Source organism: Ambystoma mexicanum, chromosome 13 (assembly GCF_040938575.1).
Source record: "Ambystoma mexicanum isolate Mex_15411 chromosome 13, UKY_AmexF1_1, whole genome shotgun sequence".
Taxonomy (NCBI): Eukaryota; Metazoa; Chordata; class Amphibia; order Caudata; family Ambystomatidae; genus Ambystoma; species Ambystoma mexicanum.
The window spans coordinates 607613215-607632684 of NC_090938.1; positions in this window are offsets into that span (position 1 = coordinate 607613215).

Genomic DNA, 19470 nt, shown 5'->3' on the forward strand with positions numbered 1-19470 from the left:
CCTCTAATAATGCTTAAGCTACGATATATTGTATTGTATTGTGATTGCCATTTGTGTAGCGCCTTTCACCATTGGTATGGTTCCAACGTGCTGTAGGTTGAACGCCCTCAGGGACCAGAGTCCAGGCATGGGAAATTTGTCAGAGGAGTTCAGAATGCATGTGTGCATTTTAGCCAGAGCAAAGTTGGGTAAGGGTGGCCTGGTCCCTACTAGCTACCCGTATTGAGCTGGCAAGTGGATGGGTGCTTAGAAGTTGACAAGAGCGAGTGTGAGAGTCGTAGATTCATTAGATTCATTGGGCCTCATTATAATTGTTGCGGTAAGGCAACAACGGCGCTGGTAGTGCTACAGGTGCCATTGTTACCTCGCCGCAACATTACGAGTTTGCTAGCGGGTGCCGCTCTGGACGTCTGGTCAGACCAGACGTGCAGAGCGGCACCCGCTAGCAGAGCAGGATGGTAGCAACGGTCCCGTTATTAACGGGACCATTGTTACCATCCTCCCCAGTCCCATAGAGCCCTATGGGGACGTACCGGGTCCTGGTCCCGCGAATGGGAATTACCGGGCCAGCAAAGGTTGCAATGGCCCAGTAATTCCCATTTTTCGGGACCCGGAAACGAGTTTGGGGGTAGCCATGCCGGTAAAAACAGCATGGCTACCTCCAAACTCGTAATGAGGCCCAATATTATGTGTCCAGCTAGACCGAATTTTTGTTGTGGCGGATAGCTACATTCTACTGGCAGGGGTGTTGTGCAATATGTCGTTGGGAATGGAGTATGGATGCAGATGTGTGCGGGTGAGTGGCCTAAACAGCGGCTATCTTCCACGAGCATGGAGTACGATATGTACCCGTCTGCTGTTGCTGGCTTCATGGTTTCGTGGTGCGGCTTAGACTCTCTGCTGTGTTCTGCTGGCGGTTATTAGTTCATTGGACTCATATATTTGGCATTTTGTGTGAATGCACACCCACCACTAGTTCGGCCATGCTCACCACTTGGGCTACACCCCTTGTGAAGCCCCCCACTCTATTTCTCATCCCACTTAAAGCACTGAGTCGCTTAAACAAAATCTTGCAATTTGAGTCACCGCTCTCAATGAATAAACCCCCTTCACCCACAAAAGAAAGCAAGAAAGATATCTGGGAATTTTCTCTGACTCTGAACTTCTTGTTGTCCACCCCCCCCTCACACCTCCAAAGTGAATATGGTCCTCGGAGAACGATTTACTGGTTAATCATCCATTCAGATGGTGTACTGACCTTGTCAGGGCTGTCAACCTCCTGTGGACAAAGACTGCAAAATGACCTGCATAGGCCCAGGTCCGGCTTCACCAAAAGGCATTGCTAGGTTCCCTATCCCCTAAGCCAGCTCCAGTGTGGAGCCAATGTGCCCCCCCCTCCCCGAACACAGGTACATCTGGCCACATTGCCAGAAAAAGGAGGTTGGAGTGTGCCAATACGGTGCTTGCTCTGAGGTGGCAAAAATCCTTGCACTCGCTTTGCATATGCTCCCCCAAAGAAGCAGATCGAAATACTTCGAGCTGAAACTTGAAATGATTCGAAAGACGATGTTAGTGCCTTCTTCTAGGCACCTCTAACACCAACCTGGCCAAACTACAACTGATGCAAAACAAAGCATTTCGAGCAGCCCTGGGACAAAAAAAATCAGACCATGTATCTGATATTTCCAGGAGGGAAAACCATTGGCTACCCATTAAAGCTAGAATCATTTTCAAATCACTCCGCATCACTCATAAGTGTCTGGCAAAGAAGGCACCTTTATACATTAATAATTTGATCTGTAACAAAACCACTAGAGCACTCTGAGCAAATAAGAACTCACTCCTCTTTGTCCCTCCCTACAAATATTTTAGAGCAGGGTGAAGTAGCTTCCCTGTTATGGCACCTAAACTCTGGAATACACTTCCGATACACATCAAAAACAAAGCCTCCTTCCAGTGTTTCAAAAAGTTACTAAAAACGTGGTTATTCAACCAATACTAGACCGTGGTTTTCCCCCTTCCATCTTACCTACTAATTAAAACATGATATTTGCTGTCACCATGTAATCTGCACAATGTTTATGCCTTTTAATGATCTGTACAAATGTAGTATGTGAATGTAATGTTAATCTAACTCAATTTAATCAAGATGTCGATAACTATGCCGTGATACCCCAGGGTTTGGGCGTCTAATAAATAAATAAATAAATAAATAAATAAATAAATGGCACCTATTGGCTACACGGCTCCAACTTTTAATTTGTGCTTTCTCTTTATTACGATTCAAGGTTGCTTTTTTATGTTTATGTTCAACTTTATTTCATGTTATTTTTGTATTATGACTTTATTTAGATTCATCCGGATTTAAACAAATAGCTGCCTCTTTCACATCGACGGAGCCACAAATAAGGAAAGCCTAGTATGTGTCTCGGTTCGAATCCCCTCCCGTGTGGGCTCTAAATGGTTCCACCAATTCATACTGATGTAAAGCATTATTTTAATGCATCCAAACGTTATTTGAGCCGTGCACTTTAAGGCTCGCCCACCACTAACCACAATGGACCGCTGAGCGCACTTAGCATTCCATAGGGGCTCCCCTAACGCAGGGGGTTTCCTGTTGTTTCATTTCTTAAATTATTCAGTTACACATGAACTTAAATGGGAGACACGGGGCACCATCTTTTTAAACTGGGCTGCGAGTTCGCGATGTTTCACACGTGCGCCGGCGCCCCCTCTCGAGTGGGGGCGATAATGAGGCCTATTAAATGAACAGCAATCCATTGGTTTTCTCCCGTCACCATGGCGACCGTCGAGTCCCCTGCGGCTGACGTGACATTGACAGCGTCGGCGCCTCTCGAGGCGGTCTCGCCGCTTCCTGTGAAGTTGCATGAATCGGCCAGCTACTTCCGAGAAGCCGGGTGTCCTGTCAGGAAGGAGGGGGCGGGGACACCCAGGCGCGAGCGCCCTCGCACTGGAATCCCGTGCGCACCAGTGCCGGAAGGTCTGGTCAGGTGCGCGTGGTGGAGAAGAGCGGCCACTGGCCCAAGTGAGGCAGGAAATATTGGCAAATCGAAAATAAGTTTGCACTCTTGAAATGCAGGTGTGCCTTTGTAGGCAGATCAATAACGATACAGCTTCTCTCTCGTGGCTCAATGGGTCTGTGAACTGAAATAAATGAACTAAATAAATAAATACAAACTGCGGAGCGCGACGTTTAGGCGCGACCGTAGGCGCCGGGTGTTCTGGCGCGGTTGTTTGGGCGCAGGTCCTGTTTCGGAGCCCTGTTGGCCGCTGCCAGTTGGGCGCGAGTACCTTTGGGCGTCGAGATGTTTGGGCGCAATCACATGCAGGACATGTATGTGTTCATTTGGCAGAGCTTTAACTGCATAATTAATCTTGTTTATGCGCTCATTTTGCTTTTAGCGTGAGCGCACAAACAATCGTATTTATGTTGTTAAATCTGTTCATTAAATTAAATGAATTACATTTACAAAAAAGTAAAAAGCATTCTTGCAGTCACGATCCTTGTCGGCCAAAGTTCAAGGTGCTGTCTTTAACTACAAAGCTAGAGAGCGCTTAGTGCTTTAAGGGGCTGAAGAGTCATACTAACCCTACAATTGTATCTATGTTAATTTGTAAACCTATTTATGTATTTATATTTCTATGTAAACCACGAGTTTCCCTTGGCCTTGTGGTTATGTGCTTGGTCGTGAAAAATGGGGGGGGTTAGGGTTCTGATACCTGTGACGTCCCAGTCACTTGTGGCGCATGTGCGAGCCTCGTTCGGGACCCGCGCATGCGCAGTTCAATAAACCACGTCCGTGTGGGCAGTTGCCGCCGGGACGCGTAGCAAGCAGCATCGCGTCCTGTGTCTCTGTGATCGTGTGCGTGTATGCATGTATGCGTGTGGGCCACCCGAGGCACGGGTGGCTATACAGCAACTGGCGACGAGGCGGGACGCCATCGGAGCGTTCGCTCGATGAACACGGCATGTTTCACATCAGCAATGTTACACGGTGGTGAGTCACAGACCCAGCGGGAGCAGCTCTATGGTGTTCTAGGATCTGGTATGCAGCAGTAGCGGCCTGAAAAGGTGCTCGTGCGCTGCTCATACCACATACACATAATTTTTGGAACTTTGGCAGTCCTCTACAACCCAGAGGACAGCCCACATCTCACAGCTACCACACAAAAGGTGGCTGGAAAGCACAGCAGGCAACAAAGAAGACACTCAGAGCTGGAAGGGAGCAAGGGCATGCTGAATTCCACCATACAGTAACATACTTGCCAACCCTACCGATTTAGGCGGTAGGATACCGCTTTTTAAGCAGTCCTACCGCCTACCGATTTTTTGACACCAAATACCGATTTTTTTGGTAAAAAAAAAAAATTTTTTTTTTTACATTTTTTTTTTTTGCCCACGCCAGCTCGGGGGAGTCTTTCAAGGGCTCCCCCGAGCTGGCGTACCGGGAGAATGCCCGGCATGCAGGCTTTTAATGTCAAAGGCACCCTCGGCGGTGGGCTAAAGTGCCCCTCCGCCGCGGGTGCCTTTGGCAAAAGGCGCCATTAGTCCCCCACCACGCCAGCTTGGGGGAGTCTTTCAAGGACTTCCCCGAGCTGGCGTAGCGGGAGAAGGCGTGGCATGCAGGCTGTTAATGTCAAAGGCACCCACGGCGGTGGGCTAAAAGCGCCCCTCCGCCGCAGGTGCCTTTGGCAAAAGGCGCCATTAGCCCCCCACCACGCCAACTCGGGGGAGTCTTTCAAGGACTTCCCCGAGCTGGCGTAGCGGGAGAAGGCGCAGCATGCAGGCCTTTGATGTAAAAGGCGCCCACGGCGGTGGCCTAAGGGCGCCCCTCCGCTGCGAGTGCCTTTCACAAAAGGCGCCATTAGCCCCCCACCACGTCAACTCCGGTGAGTCTTTCAAGGACTCCCCCGAGCTGGCGTGATGGCAGAAGGCGTGGCAGGCGCCTCATTGTCATTGAATGCACGCGTGGCGGCGGGCTCATTCAATGACAATGGGCTGCTGACGCGCCCTATTCCTATCATTACCTCCTCGCCTGACTATTTTTGAAACATTAAGATTCCTACAGATTTTTGGTCACAGAATGTTGGCATGTATGCAGTAACATGAGGTACCTGCACTGCCCACCCAAGTCAGGTTTGCAGCCTCTGAGCCATAAGGAGGGGCCTGTGCGACCTGTGAACATGGCGGGAAGTGACGGAGAGGCGTAAACTGCGACAGTGGTGGTGAAAACACAACAGGGATCTTTGTTACCCATGCAAGAGTTTGATGTGTCAGGTCCCCCTTCGAAGTTGGGCCCAAGATGGTTGCTATGGATAAAAAAACGTGATATGTACTTTACAGCGACAGGGATAACCAATGACGATGCGAAGAGGGCCACTCTTTTGTACTCAGCGGGTTTGGATGTCCTACGCATATATGAGTCCCTGAACCTGCAGGTAGTCACCTATGATGCCGTCAAAACTGCTTTGGAAAATCACTTTATACCGCTCTCTAATGTCGACTACGAGAGGTTTCTCTTCTGTGGGGAAAAACAGCGGGAAGAGGAATCACTTGATCAGTTTTGCGCTCGATTGCGGCTCATGGCCACCACGTGTCGATGGGACAATGAAGAATCGATGATTAGGAATCAAGTACTCCAAGGGTGTGGCTCAGGCAAACTACGAAGGCAAGTGTTGAGGGAACCGGGCTGGACCCTGCAACAAATCGTGGACAGTGGTAGAACCTATGAACTGGCAGAGTCGAGAGGTGCCAAGATGGACGCGGCAGTGCGTCCGGGGAAATCGGAAGAGGCATTTGCCATCAGTAAACAGACTGCGTCGAAAGAAAAGTGGGGTCAAAAACGACAGCAAACTCGTCCCCCGACAGGGTCTGGATCTATCTGCCAGTATTGCGGATATGATTTGCCCCACTCTGAAGAGTGTCCGGCCAAATCGAGGTCATGTGGCCGGTGCAACGGACACGGACACTACGCCCGAATGTGTCGTGCCCCTGCTCCCGTGTCAGTACAGAGGGGCCCGGCCAGGGTACGTGGTGGTGGTTCGAGAAGGCAGAGGAGCATTGCGGCCTTGGTGCAAGAAATGCAGAGACTTCAGTTGGCTGAGGAGGAAGAGGAGGAGGAAGACGAAATATTCTTCATCTCGAGCATCGCCACTGGGGCGAGGAGTAAGAGACAGCCCAAATGTGTTGTGAACATTCAAGGGGTGCCGACACAAGTGCTGATTGACACAGGCGCCTCAGTCTGCGTGCTTGCCTCGGAACATTACCAGAAGATTCCGGGCCCTCCCGCGCTGGACATTTCGACTGCGAGGATCTTCACATTTGGCGGGGACACTCCGCTTCCCATCAAGGGTGTGTTTGTAGCGCCTGTATCCAGGGGCGGAAAGACCATAAAGGCCTGATTCTTCGTCACATATGTGAGCCCCCACTCTCTACTCAGCTGTGCGGCATCCGAAGGCCTGAACCTGGTTCACTTTGCACTAGAGGTCTATCAGGTGGATATTGAGACGCTGTTGGACAGGTTTGCGGGCATTTCTGAAGGAGTTGGGAAGTTGAAGGCGCCCCCGGTACGTCTACACATTGATGACACGATCAGGCCAACAGCCCTCAAGCATAGACGGATTCCGTTCCATCTTCGAGAAAAGGTGGAAGAAGAGCTCAGTTCGCTTGTCAGTATGGACATTATCGAGAGGGTGGAAGGACCGACGCCCTGGGTTTCGCCCATTGTGGTGGCGCCCAAGCCAAAACAGCCTGGGGCGGTGAGAATTTGCTTAGATATGCGCCTCCCCAACGCCACAGTTAAGAGAGAGAGACACTTAACGCCGACCCTCGATGACATCATAGGGGAGTTGCAGGGGGCAAAAGTTTTTTTCGAAATTGGATCTACGGGCGGGCTATCACCAGCTTGAGCTCCACCCAGACTCTAGATTCATCACGACTTTTACAACACACGAAGGTCTTTATCAATTTAAGCGCCTGAGTTTCGGCATTTCATCGGCCGCCGAAGTCTTCCAGAACACTATTAGAGGGGCGCTGGCAGGCCTTAAAGGCGTCTTGAATATGAGTGATGACATTTTGGTATTTGCCGACTCGGAAGCAGTGCACATGAAGAGGCTCGAGAGCACGCTGATAAGGTTGAGCGATCTTGGACTTACCCTGCACCATCAAAAGTGTGAATTCTTTAAAGACTGGATAGGGTTTTTTGGATTTATTTTTCACGCCGCTGGAGTGTCACCGGATCCGGCTAAGATCAGAGACATTTGAGAAGCTGCGGCACCATTATCCCCCACGGAGATAAGGAGCTTCTTGGGGATGGTGAATTACTGTGGGCGCTTCATCAAGGGTTTGGCTTCCTTGTCTGAACCCCTCAGGGCGCTGACCAGGAATGACGCCGTATAGAGGTGGGAAAGCAAAGAACAGGAGGCATTTCAGGCCCTCAAGAATGCCCTGTCCGATGGGGACACCATGGCGTACTTTAACCCTTCCGTGGAATCGGAGATTGGTGTTGATGCCAGTCCCGTGGGTGTTGGGGCAGTAATGTTGCAGCCTGATGAAAGGGGGGACATGCGACCCATCGCTTACGTGAGTAAGGCTCTCTCCAACACCGAAATGCGATATTCGCAAATTGAAAGGGAGGCGCTAGCCATTCTGTGGGGCTGTCACCATTTTCGCCTGTACATCCTGGGCAAGCCCGTTGAAGTGGTGACGGACCACAAGCCACTGCTGCCCATATTGGCGGGTGTGTCTTTGAAGCCGCCGCCCAGGATCGAGAGATGGATGTTGGCCCTAATGGAGTATGGGGTTCGACTAATATACAGACCGGGAACCAACAACCAGGCAGATTATCTCTCACGACACCCCAACACTGAGAACACAGACAAGGACGGTGGTGTGTCCGACTGCCCATGTCACATGGTGGATGGGGCGTTACCGGTGGCGCTGTCTAGGCTGGCTATAGCGACGGAATCATCCAAGGATGAGGTGTTCGGCATCATCAAAGCGGCCGTGAGAAGTGGTGACTGGAGAGAGGTGCTGCGTAACAATTCACAGCGCCAGTCAGATGCCCAAAAGGACCTGCAGGCACTCTGGAGGGTACGGGATGAACTGTATGGACTGATTTTAAGAAGGCGGCAGATTGTGATCCCGCAGGTGTTAAGGATGCGCGTTTTGGAGCTGGCTCATATTGGGCATCAAGGGGTCGTCAAGACCAAGGCGAGACTTCGGCCCAAGGTCTGGTTTCCTGCTTTGGAGGGGATGGTGGAGAGTTTTGTGAGAAAGTGCTTGTCATGTCAGGTAGCCAACCCAGGAGACAAGGCCCCACCTATCAGTTCTATGGAGCGGAGTGAGAAGCCGCGGGGAACCGTCCACATGGACTTTGGCTCGACTGGTCGGGGCATGTATCTTCTGGTGGCGGTGGATCAATGGTCAAGGTATCCGGAGGTGGAGGTGGTGGAATCCACAGCGACGGAGTTTACCAAGAAAGCCCTAGACAAAATGTTTGCGACGCATGGATTCCCAGAGGTACTTTGCTCAGACAATGGACCGCCATTTACCGGCAGCCAGTTTGCCCAATATCTCCAACACAGGGGGATACATCACCGCAGGGTATCCCCGCGATGGCCTCGAGCGAACGGAGAGGCCGAAAGGATGATGCGTACCTTAAATAAAGTACTGAGGATTTCCGCCAATGGGGGTGAAGACCTTCTGAAAAAGCTTGTGGAATTTCTGCGAGAATATCGCACCACGCCTCACCAGTCAACGGGGGTTGCCCCTGCGGAGGTGCTGTTTGGGCGTTGCCATCGGGGAATGATACCAGAAGTAGAGGGCAGGAGACCAGGTGTCATAGACAATGACAAAGTTCGAGAGGGGCGCCGCCATGCGCAATCAGAAGGAGAGTGAGAGACGAGGTCTGCAAGACAAGGAGGTGTGTGTCGGAGACTCCGTGTTAGTTCGGAACCGGCACCCCGAGGGCAAACTGCCTTTACCATACGAGCCTCGCCCGTGGAAGGTCACCCACGTGAAAGGAACCATGGTGACAGCGGCCTGTGAACGCGGCACTGTCACCCGCAACAGGTCTTTCTTTAAAAAAGTGGACACGTCACCAGAGACCACAGGTCTAGAGGAAATGCCACACCAGGACGCGATCCCCGAGGCTCCAGTCGAGGGTCCCACTAGGGCCATCGCCCCTGCTGACGACAGTACCAGTGGAGCACTGCCAGGCACTTCGAGGTACCCCGTGCGGAGGTGACCGGAGACTGCCTGTTCACCTCTAGGACTATGTCCTGGACTCAGGGGACTGAGCCGAGCTCCCAATAGACCGTCAACAGTGACGGGAGTACCCAGTTTGTGTTTACCAGTTTTGCATTGTTAAAGCACCATAATGTTGTACTGTTTTGTTGATGAAAAAAAAAGGGGATGTGACGGTCCAGTCACTTGTGGCGCATGCGCGAACCTCGTTCGGGACCCGCGCATGCGCAGTTCAATAAACCACATCCGTGCGGGCAGTTGCCGCCGGGACGCGTAGCAAGCAGCATTGCGTCCCGTGTCTCTGTGATCGTGTGCGTGTATGCATGTATGCGTGTGGGCCACCCGAGGCACCGGTGGCTATACAACAATACCCTAATCCATGTTTTTATGATTTGTTTGGAATAGCTGTGAAAAGTATGTAATTTTATTTATTTGTATTATATATATAAAATAATATTTTGCATTGTTTGCATCATTGAGACATCCGCTGCTGCCTTCCTCCCTGGAACTTTGTGGCCTGCAGAAACATCGGAATTTGCACTGCCTGTAAGGCGGCGCTAAACGCGACACGTATTATAATGAGTGATCATTTGTTATAAAAGCGCCGAATAAGTAGACACAGGCAAGTAGAGACTAGTTAAAAGAGTTGGCATCTCGGGGGGCTCCCGTGACAGTGAGTTATGCGGTGTGCGGCGCAGGTGGGATGGGCAAATTAAATCCATACAGGCACAGGGGCTCTGCAGAGGTCGGACTCCATGGTGACCTGCAACTTTACCCGATTAGCTGTGGCGCCAGCTTTTTCTGCCTATGAGGGCATTGGTGATTGAGTATCAGGAAGCACGCGGCCAGCTGGTTCCTGGGTATATGGCTAGTTAGGTTCTCAATGGTGGCGCCACAAGTCGTCAGGTTGAAATGGCGCTGTTGGTTGTGGGCCTTGGTAAATGCACGTCTATATGAATCTGTCTATTCCGGATGTACAGTCTGACGCCCCTGTCTGTGCAGAATGCCCCAACGTGAGAATTACATATGCTGCATGCCTGTTTATGAACAGGTAGGGGTGTTAGGCTATGCAGAATGTGGGTGAGGCATAGGTGTGATGAGCGTTGGCGCTGGGTGTAATGTGGGGAAGCGGGAAGAACAGTTGGGTTAGGGGTATGCCCGTGGGTGGGTGAGAGGGGTGCATGCATGGGTGAATGCAAGAGAGCGTATGGGGACGAGGAGGCGCGAGTGATAGTGAGTGCCAACTGGTGGAGGTTTATATTACAGTAACGTTAGGCAAGACGAGTCATCGGAGGCTATTTAAAGTGTTCTTGTATAGCGCTTCATAGTGGATTCCTTCCACTTCTAAGCACTGCAATAACAGTTGTATTCATTACCCCATTTAATTGTACTCTGTTGATTGGCCACAGACTAATGCAAGCCTGAGTCGGCCCTGCCGTGGGATTGGAACTTGTTAAGCTTGGGCTGGTGCCATTTCTGGAAGCCTTCTTAGCCGCCCAACTGTAAGAGGAGGGACCCCTAGCATGTTGGGGCCAGGCACTCTCCCCGCCAGTTGCACACCTGCGCTGCCCTCCTGACAACCCTTGCACTTGGGGACTGTTTCTGTATCCCTACAGCCCCTCCTAGCACTTCACACCTGATGTCTGCACTTACCCTTGCACTTGCCACCAGCTGGCCGCACTTTTTATTTATTTCGATGTTATCCTAGGCACTGCACTGCCCCTTCCCCTCACCCCTGCACTTTTTCCCTCCTCCCCAGCACTTGCACAATCTCAATGTCACCTGGTCTATTAGGATCGTTGTCCCTGTCGTCCATTTCCCCTCCCTTGCCTCGTCGCGCCTTGAAACACTTGTGTATAGGCGCGTTATAAATGCCATATCATATCATATCACTAAGACATGCCTGCGTGGACTCAGAATCGCTAGTAGCTAAGGCCCCTTTAAAAGAGATGCGATCCATGTAAGATAAGGAGTGGCCAGTTGATACAGTGAAGGTATTGCAGCATAAACAGTTCCAATGTCAATTGCGGTGCACAGCACAGTATGGTACGCGGCATCCGAGTACATTTGGATTACAGGAACCCGCAAGAGGTGGGGTCAGAAACTGTAACTGGGACAGTAAGTACTGTGCACACCTCACTGCGCTACTACCTCACCAGTTTTAGGAAAACGTTGTGCCAGGGTAAATGGAATTGGGAAACAGTTATGGGAATACATCGCTGAACTCATGGAACTGCCACGAAAAACACAATACACTCAGCTACTGATATAACTCCTCATTTGAGTTCAAATGAGGAGTTATTATCGGGGTTAGGGCGTCCCACCCCCTATAGCCCATTTGGCACGAGGACCGTTTGCACATAGGTTGCAATGTCAGCTGCGTCCAGACGACCCTCGCGCCAAAAGGTTCGCGCTGAATTGGCTTTCGCACCACTTTGGCCGCACTAACAGCGGCTCCGCGGCCAAAGTGGCGCGCCAAAACAGCCAGCGCCGAAACGGAAGCATTAAAACGGGGTGTACTGTGTGAACTGTGCTCATGTTCTTGACCTGCAAAAAATATCATTGGCCTTCTAGCCCGTGACCTGCAAGCTGCATAAATAAATCTTGCAATTTAGGCATCATTTGGCACCGTTCACCTGTAGATACTCCTCTACTGTTCCCCTGTATATTTTCTGTGCCCCCAGCCCAGATCATGTTCTGCCCTTTACTTGTCATCACTACACATGGGGACTCATTACGAGTTTGGCTGTGCAGTAAAAACATGACAGTAATTTCGTGAGGATAGTTGCATTCTTATGGCAGAGGTGTTGTGCAGTGTGTTCGAGATAATGATGGTAGTGGCAAGGTGCTGAAAGGTAATCTGGAGAGTGTGTGAGAGTAGTGCAGCATTATGTGTGCAGCTAAACCACATTTCTTTTATTATGATATAACCAATTAGGTTTGTTACACATTATCTCCTCATAACAAAGATTTAAAAAGAAAACACAATATTGTCATATCTCAATAAATTACAATTTCCATTAAGACTAACTTTGTCATCGTACTAAAACACAATGTAACCTTAAAAAGAAAACATAACAAGACTTTTCCACAATTCATTCAATATCAAGTAAATGGGTCAGCAAAGAGAAAACAAAAAAACAAAATAAAAAGACAAATAAAAATAATAATAATAATGAGAAAAAAACTATACAAAACATAAGAAAATTACAACCAAAAAAAAGAACACCCACACTAAACGGGAAGAATGATGGAATTCATATGCCTCACAAGTGGTAGTTTACCAAATCTCATGTGGAATAAACCCTGTTAGCTGTACAACGCGTACCAAATTTAATGTTAATTTTGTCTCATGTCCTGATATCATCCTTTCCCAAAATGAGGTAGATGAAAGCCCGTCAGTGGACTTGACAAAGGGGGTCAAATATTGTACCCTACTGTCCCAACTTCTCCTACAAAACCTCAATATGTGTTCAATAGTCTGATCATGAGGATCGATGCATTCAGGACAAGAATTATGTCTATCGACTGCCAAGCCCCATTTGGTCAGGACCAAACCCGTCCTTATCAGGTTGAGACGCAGTCTGAGAAAGTTCTGCCTAGTTTTATCATCAGGGAACTTTGTAAGATCTAGCAAAATACGCTTGTTTTTTGCCACATTTAGAAAATGAACTAGGAATAGAAGAAGCCTTCACATTATCACCTGTCGTGATCCAATCCCTTACAGGGACGTCATTTCACCAAAATGCCAGGGGTAGCGGAAGTGACATCACACAACCCTTCACCCATGGTGACATCACAGGAAGTGATGCAATTTGATCCCGCCCCGAAGTGATATCGCGGGATGCGATGGAACGCGACCTTTCACCCGTTGACAAAACAGGAAGTGCTATTGCATAGCATTGTACACTACAAAAAATATGGTTACGATATCACTATAATGTGATGTACATTTCATACAAGAATGGATCGCCATATGTATCGTTAAGATCAGTGTGTATAGGCCCATATTACCAAATTACTGTGAATGCAAGCACCATGACCAAATCATAATGATGTGTTGTTATATAGCATTTACGCTTAAGCGCTTTACATAGAAAAAATATACACCCAATATCACCCAACCTGTGTTGGTACTTATGTATCGACCTCAGAAGGATGAGAGGCTGAGTTGAGGTGTTTAAGAACAGACTAAATCAGTGACTCACCCCCTGAAGTGTGCCTGAAATAAACCTTTAATGAGTCTATCAATTATTGTATAGAATTCCAGAAAGACACATTATTTGGTATTCCTATTCTTTCTTATTTAGGGTCAGTGCTGAAAGTGTTATACTTGTGTCACTCCTTTTCTTCTTGTTCTTCCTTTTTTAAGGGGCTTTAACAAGAAAGTCAGCCACTCCAAAACTAAAGAGCCACATGGTGCTAGCCACAGGCCATGAGCTTGCATTACTACAAAAAAAATGTTTAGAAAATAAAAATCTTTCTTTTTTGTTTTTTGTTCTAGAGGTCGCAAGGGTGACCACAGAGGTCGCAGTTGCGACCTCTGGCGACCCCTAAATGACATCCCTGATCCCTTAATGAAAGAGCTTTTTTAATTTTCATGGGATTAGTGAGCAATGTGTATTCATCGAGCTCACAGTAAAGTAAAGTCCCCTTCACCCTTTTCCTAAATTCACCTAGGATATGAGAGGATTACAGATTCAAATTGATCAAAAGATCTTCATAAAGCGTATTGGCAATTGGGTCAATAATTGACCTATAAAGTGACTGTAATTTCCAATCCATTTGCATCTTTAGAGATCTTAAACCCAACTCGTACCTCAGGCCTGCCGTAAGTAGACTTTTAGGCAGACCCAACACCTGCTTCCAAATCACAGCTTCAATTTTCTGCCAATCAATTGACCATAATAAAGGTTTGGCCGCTATACCGTAGAGTAGAATAGGTATCACCTTTGCCACATAGAATCTAATTAACGGCAAGATTGAGAATTTACAGTATAGACCCAGAATCTTTTTCATCTGTGCTGTTAATTGTGTACTCTTAGCCAGTATTTCGGCTAACCTCAACCCAATAGTTAGTACAGCATGTCAAATATATCCCAGGTAAGTTATTTCACTTACCACAGGGATAAGTTGACCACCTATCGACCAGGGAAATCTGATTCCTCGAAGTCCACCTAAACAGCATTTTACCCTGGGAGATAGCTGCAGTTTTATGGCAGATGTGTTGTGCAGTATGTCCGAGAGCAGTGAAGGTAGTGGATATGTGCTGAAAGATAATCTGGAGAATGTGTGAGAGTAGGGGGAACCTTCTGTGTGAATCTAGGCAGAATTATACCGTGCGGGATAGCTGCATTCTCATGGCAGAGGTGTTCTGCAATGTGCCTTGGAGTAGTGCAACATTAAGTGCGCAACTAGGCAGAATCTTATCGTGGGGGGATAGCTGTAGTCTTATGGCAGAGGTGTTGTGCAGTGTGTCCTAGAGCAATGCAGGTAGTGGAAGGGTTCTGAAAGGTAATCTGGAGAGTGTGTGAGAGTAGTGTAACATTATGTGTGCAGCTAGACTGAATTTTATCATGGGGGATAGCTGGATTCTTATGGCAGAGGTGTTGAGCAATGTTCCTTCGGGTAGTGCATGATTGCAGATGTGTGCGGTAGGATGGGCATTCCTTCGGCTAGTCTCCATAAGCATAGTGTGTGATCCGTACCTGTGTGTCCTGACTGGATTCTTTGTTGCATAGGTACAGCTGAGTTTGGAAGGGTGAAATTCCAAGAGTGGTTAAATGCTACCCTTTGGCTATATAAATTCACCTCTCAAATTCATCTAGAATCAGTATATTGGCTACACTCTAGAATGCACCTATATTTAAAAAAAATGACTCTGAAAAATGACCCTGAAAAAGTTAATCTACATGTAATCTGTTGGCTACCCATAACATTCATCAAGATGCAATACATTTGCAAAAAAATTAATCTAAAAGCAATACGTTGACTACTCCAATGTGTCAAAATGTGCTACATATTTTAATGTATTACATTGGCTACCCTCCTATATTCATTTGACCCTCCTATATTCATCTGAAAGTAATACGTTGGCTACCCTAAAAAATGAATCTTAATGAAATACATTGGCTACCTTAAAAAAATCATCTAAATGCAATACATTGGCTACCCACATTTTTTAAAATCTAAATGCAATACACCGGCTACCCTCAGAATTCAGACTTTAACCTGGAAGGCAGGCAGGCCTCAATCCCCTTTTTAAACTGCTTCAGTGTTAAAGCCCAAGCCAGAATGTGTCATCCTGCCTATAGAGACTGCCTTATTCCGTGCTGTCTAAACGTGGGGGGAGAGCTGATTCAGCCACAGTTTTCCATTGTTGAACACTGATTTTCCTTTTATATACATACCTTTCTTTACACACTTTTTGTACAAGAGATAGGGCAGGCATTCGGTTTTATTAGCATATGTATATGTTATATGGCAAAGTAGGAGGTTTTCCAAACCCCATGAAGTAAATAAAGGTCTTACAAATTGTATCCTTTATGTCAGTCTCATACTTGTGATACCATGCCTCCTCTACACTAGCCTCAAAAATTCATCTAAATGTGATATATTGTCTACGCTCAAAATTCATCTGAATGCAATTAATTGGCTACCCTCTAATATTCATCTGAAAGCAATACTTTGGCTACCCTCAAAATTAATCTGAATGTAAAACATTGGCTACCGTCAATAAATCCATCTAAATGCAATAAATTGACTTACCGATGTATCACGTGATTGGATGCAGCATGCTGATCTGAGCCTTACAATTGCCATCTCGGCCAGGAAGCGCCATTTCTCTGCAGCCTCCTTGGGTCAGCAGGCATTTTAAAATGTTTTCCATGGTTTCTCTTTTTCCCATCTAGTGATTTCCTGCTCTGTGTGCTCGCAGGCATAGGCCTGTCTTCCCCCACCCAATGCTCGCCCCTGCTGGGGGTGATTGGCTCCCCCATGCATTGCATGATCGGATGCAGCAGTGCTGATCTGAGCCTTACAATGGCCATCTTGGCTGGGAAGCGCCATTTCTCTGCATCCTTCTTGCGAAGCATTTAAGGGATCAACAGTAAGACTCGGACACAGTGACATTTTAAGTGTTGATTGTAAACATTTATTTGTCACAAAATAATAAGGGGGTCGGGAGAAATCCTAACTATCCCTAATTCTAGGAGGGGTTTCCCTGCCTCAACAAAACTAAAGAACGTCTATGTCAGGATGTTAAACAAAAGAGCATCCTCCGTCCTTCGTCCTGTGTCCAAAACCCTAAACTGACCCTTACACACTAAACTCAATGTAAGGTGTAAAAAGGGAATGTGTGTAAGCTAGGAACTTGTAGCTTTCTTTCAGAGTTCAAAACATAAAGTGCTAAGGTGTCGCACACAAAGGAAAAAAGGGGTCTCCCTTTCCTTAGATACTAAGGAGGAAGTGTCTTCCATTGAATCTCCTTTAAATACACAGTTCTTTTAAATATTCAGTTTATCCCACTCTGTATCTCAATTAACCTTTAAAGGGTTATGGTTCTTCCCTTTTCCTTTGACCTTTCCTCTTTTGACCCCTGGTGTAATCTCCTGCGAGGGTATTGCGACTTTATCACTGATCCTTAAAAGGGGCATAGGTCTTCCCTATTGTATTCCTTCTCACTGTTGCACGGTTTCGGGTTTACTTCTCTCCTCACTCTTGGTTTACTCTCTTGCCGGGATATCACAGTTCTGTTCCTTGGTTGCAGGACTCAGACTTGCACAGTGTCTAGTTTACTCTCCTGCCAGGGCCTTACATCCTTTCATGGGGTAGAGTCCCAGACTCACTGTTTGCCTGGTTCACTATCCTGCCAGGGAATTCTGTTCTCCACTCGCTCTTTCTTTCATCCGCAAAATAATGCTTTTGCAGTATTAGGTCAGGGCTCCTTTCTTACCAAATTTCTATTGGTACCATCACCTCTTTTCAAATAATGGGTCACCAACCCTTTCTTAACACTGGCAATATTCGTGCCAATGTCCTTTTCTAAGCATTGGGTCAACGACCCTTTATTCACACTGTTCGGATTCTTAACAAGCTTCCTCAGCAAGTATTGGGTCCCCAACCCTTTCTTAGCACTGTTCGTATTTGTATCATTCTTGTTTTCCAAGATTTGTGTCACTGACCCTTTCTTCACTGTGTTCATATTTGTATCAATCTCTCTTTCCAAGATTTGGGTCACCAACCCTTTCTTAACATTGTTTGTATTTGTATCAGTTCCTCCAATTACTTTAATTGGGCTTTCTTTTGCTGCTAATGATATGCGACACTCTCAATCGCTCCGGTTACCTACTTGCTCTCTCGGGGCTTACCAAGTGGTTTGTGTGCTCCTCGCAGTCTCCTGTCTTCTTTGATTTGTTGACTGGGGGTGCGTCCTGTAAGCCTTTTGGCTCCTGCTTTATCTTCCTTTGCGTCTGGCGGCTGCAGCTGTCTATAGCAATAAAGTGGCAAGCTTCTCGTGGCCTGATCTCTCTGCATGCCGTTCTCACCAGCCTCTGTTCTGCCTTCCACAGTGTGCTCACCTCTGGCTTTCCAACCTGCGTCAGCACAGGCTGTGTTCCGCTGCAGTCTCTGACTCTCAGTTGTATTCTGTTCAGCTGTGTGTGTTTTAAACTTCCTGGCATTAGTTAACACTTTCCAAAGACTAGAACAAGACGTTTGCTTACCGCTTCTGGTCATCATCATTGTTCCATCCCTCATCCTCCTCTAAGTAAAAAGGGGGCAAGGTAAATACGGTTGTTGGTCAAGAAAACCTGGGAATTATTTAGCTGCGTTACAAGTAGCCATACAGGCATGTTGCAAAGGCACGTGGGGTTATTAAGAATGACATCTGATGGTTTATTTTGATTCAGTGTTTTTATGCCTCTCTGGAGTTTGCTCTCCCCTACATGGTCCTCCCGCAGATAATCACCCTCAGGGTAAGAGTTAGGTAGATTCTGCCTTTTCCTGGCCATGTAAGAGAATCTTTCCTGCAGATACTTTGTGACAATATTGCTAGATTCGTCACAGCATCCATTTTTAAATGTTTTCCTCGGTTTCTCTCTCATCTCATGGCTTCCCACTCTGTGTGCTTGCAGGAACAGGCCTGCCTTCCCCCCGCCTACTTCCCACCCCTTCTGGGGCTGATTGACTCCCCCATGAATCTCAATGTCACCTGGCCTATTAGGATCGTTGTCCCTGTCGTCCATTTCCCCTCCCTTGCCTCGTCGCGCCTTGAAACACTTGTGTATAGGCGCGTTATAAATGCCATATCATATCACTAAGACATGCCTGCGTGGACTCAAAATCGCTAGTAGCTAAGGCCCCTTTAAAAGACATGCGATCCATGTAAGATAAGGAGTGGCCAGTTGATACAGTGAAGGTATTGCAGCATAAACAGTTCCAATGTCAATTGCGGTGCACAGCACAGTATGGTACGCGGCATCCGAGTACATTTGGATTACAGGAACCTGCAAGAGGTGGGGTCAGAAACTGTAACTGGGACAGTAAGTACTGTGCACACCTCACTGCGCTACTACCTCACCAGTTTTAGGAAAACGTTGTGCCAGGGTAAATGGAATTGGGTAACAGTTATGAGAATACATCGCTGAACTCATGGAACTGCCACGAAAAACACAGCGCTGATCTGAGCCTTACAATTGCCATCTCGTCCGGGAAGCACCATTTCTCTGTAGCCTCCTTTGGTAAGCATGAATTTTTAAATGTTTTCCTCAGTTTCTCTCTTTCCCATCTCATGGCTTCCCGCTCAGTGTGCTTGCAGGCACAGGTCTGGCTTCCCCCTACCCACTGCCTGCCCCTACTCGGGCTGACTGGCTCCCCATGCATCACGTGATCAGATGCACCCATCCTCTGAGAACTCCCACGGCAGCCTTGCCCAGGCAGCTGCCGAAGAGCTAAAGGCATAGGGCAGCTACCATTCCCTGTTTGACCTGTTCGCCTATGGGACATCCTACACCTACATCCAGGTAAGGTGCATGGGTGGGGAGCACAGCCATTACTGTGCTCTGGTAAAACCCTGCCAATCCCACATTATATTTATTTATTTATTTTATTTTTATTTTTTGTTACATTTGTATAGCGCCCAGCAGCCCTTGGGCATCGAGGCGCTGTTACTTGCAAAGATCTTAGTTACAGGAGGGGAGCAG